We start from the raw sequence: 1,998 nt of genomic DNA, 5'->3' as shown, positions 1-1,998 counted from the left end.
TTGAGACAGTCTCATTCTGTCTCCCAGGCTGGAGTATGGTGGCGTCATCTTGGCTCACTGCAACCTCCACCTCCCAAGTTCAAGCAATTCTTCTGCCTCAGCTTCCCAAGTAGCTGGGACTACAGGCACTTACCACCACACCCAGCTAATTTTTCTATTTTTAGTAGAGACAGGGTTTTACCATATTGGCCAGGTTGGTCTTGAACTCCTGACCTTGTGATCCGCCCGCCTTGGCCTTCCAAAGCGCTGGTATTACAGGTGTGAGCCACCACACATGGCCAATCTGACTGATTTTTAAATGAAAGTCTGAGACATTTCATCATATCATCTAGCTTCATAATTTACACTTCACTAAAATCTCCATGTGGATGTTCTATTAAATTCCACCTTAATCCCTTGGCTTAATGCCAAGACAAAATCAGCAATCTCATCCTTCAGTCTGAATTTTTAAGACACTGACATTTAGCCAAAAACATTAAAGAAAGCAGGAGATTCACAATTGAAGCAAATTTGTGCCAAAGGAAAAATGTTTAAAGCAGGTTCATCATCGACGGAGACTCCGATTTTCATGCCACAAGATACTAACTACAGGAAGAGAGTTCAATCCGGGCAGACATTTCCCCAAAACTTCCTCTCCACTCTCCGGAAGAGGGCCACTGCACATTTATTATTCCTTAATGTCATTTTAATTCTTACAGAAGGGCAGAGTGTGGTGGTTCCTGCCTGTAATCCCAACACTTTGGGAGGCCAAGGCAGGTGGATCACCTGAGGTCAGGAGTTCAAGACCAGCCTGGCCAACATGGTGAAACCTCGTCTGTACTAAAAATACAAAAAATTAGCCAGGCATGGTGGCGGACGCCTGTAATCCCAGCTACTCGGAGGCTGAGGCAGGAGAATTACTTGAACTTGGGAGGTGGAGGTTGCAGTGAGCTAAGATCTGAGATTGCGCCACTACACTCCAGCCTGGGCAACAAAAGCAAAACTCTGTCTCAAAAAAATAAAAGTAAAAATAATTCTTGGCCAGGTGCAGTGGCTCATGCTTGTAATCCCAGCACTTTGGGAGGCCAAGGTGCACAGATCACAAGGTCAAGACCAGCCTGGCCAATATGGTGAAACCCCATCTCTACTAAAAATATAAAAATTAGCTGGGCATGGTGGTGGGTGCCTGTAGTCCCAGCTACTCAGCAGGCTGAGGCAGGAGAACTGCTTGAACCCAGGAGACAGAGGTTGCAGTGAGCCGAGATCACGCCACTGCACTCCAGCCTGGGCTACAGAGTAAGAGTCTGTCTCAAAAAATAAATAAATAAATAAATAATATATGTATATATACACAATAATTATCCAGGCCTGATGGCAGGAGCCTGTAATCCAGCCACTTGTGAAGCTGAGTCAGAAGACTTGCTTGAACCTGTGAGGTGGAGGTTGCAGTGAGTCGAGATGGCTCCACTACACTCCAGCCTGGGCAACAGAGTGAGACTCTGTCTTAAAAAAAATAATAATAATAAACACTTAAATATAAATATTTATAAACTTTAAGACATGTATACTGAAAACTACAAACCACTGTTGAAAGAAATTAAAGACCTAAATACATAGAAAGACACCCCATGTTCATGTATCAGAAGACCTAACACTTTTAAGATGTGGCAATATTCTCCAAATTGATATACAAATTCAATGCAATCCCTATCAAAACCTTAGGTGTCTTTTTCTTTGCAGCAGCAGCAGAAACTGACAAATTGATCTTAAAATTCAGATGGAAAGGTAAGGGACTCCAAATAGCCAAACATTCTTGAAACAGAAGCCAGGCGCGGTGGCTTACACCTGTAATCCCAGCACTTTGGGAGGCCAACGAGGGCAGATCACCTGAGGTCAGGAGTTTCAGACCAGCCTGACCAACATGGCGAAACGCTGTCTCTACTAAAAATACAAAATTAGCCCGGCATGGTGGCACATGCCTGTAACTCCAACTACTTGGGAGGCTGAGGCAGAAGAATC

General features: G+C 44.1%; 1 protein-coding gene across 4 annotated transcripts in view; it reads right to left on the bottom strand.

The window, feature by feature from the left end:
* The window catches only part of SPINK2 (serine peptidase inhibitor Kazal type 2), a 10,160-nt gene that overhangs the window by 2,570 nt on the left and 5,592 nt on the right, over window positions 1–1,998 (bottom strand). The gene's annotated exons all lie outside the window — the stretch shown is intronic.

The sequence above is a fragment of the Cebus imitator genome, unplaced genomic scaffold (genome assembly GCF_001604975.1).
Source record: "Cebus imitator isolate Cc_AM_T3 unplaced genomic scaffold, Cebus_imitator-1.0 Scaffold682, whole genome shotgun sequence".
NCBI lineage: Eukaryota > Metazoa > Chordata > Mammalia > Primates > Cebidae > Cebus > Cebus imitator.
Note: the sequence above shows the minus strand (reverse complement) of the source record. Positions and strands in the feature narration are given on the sequence as shown.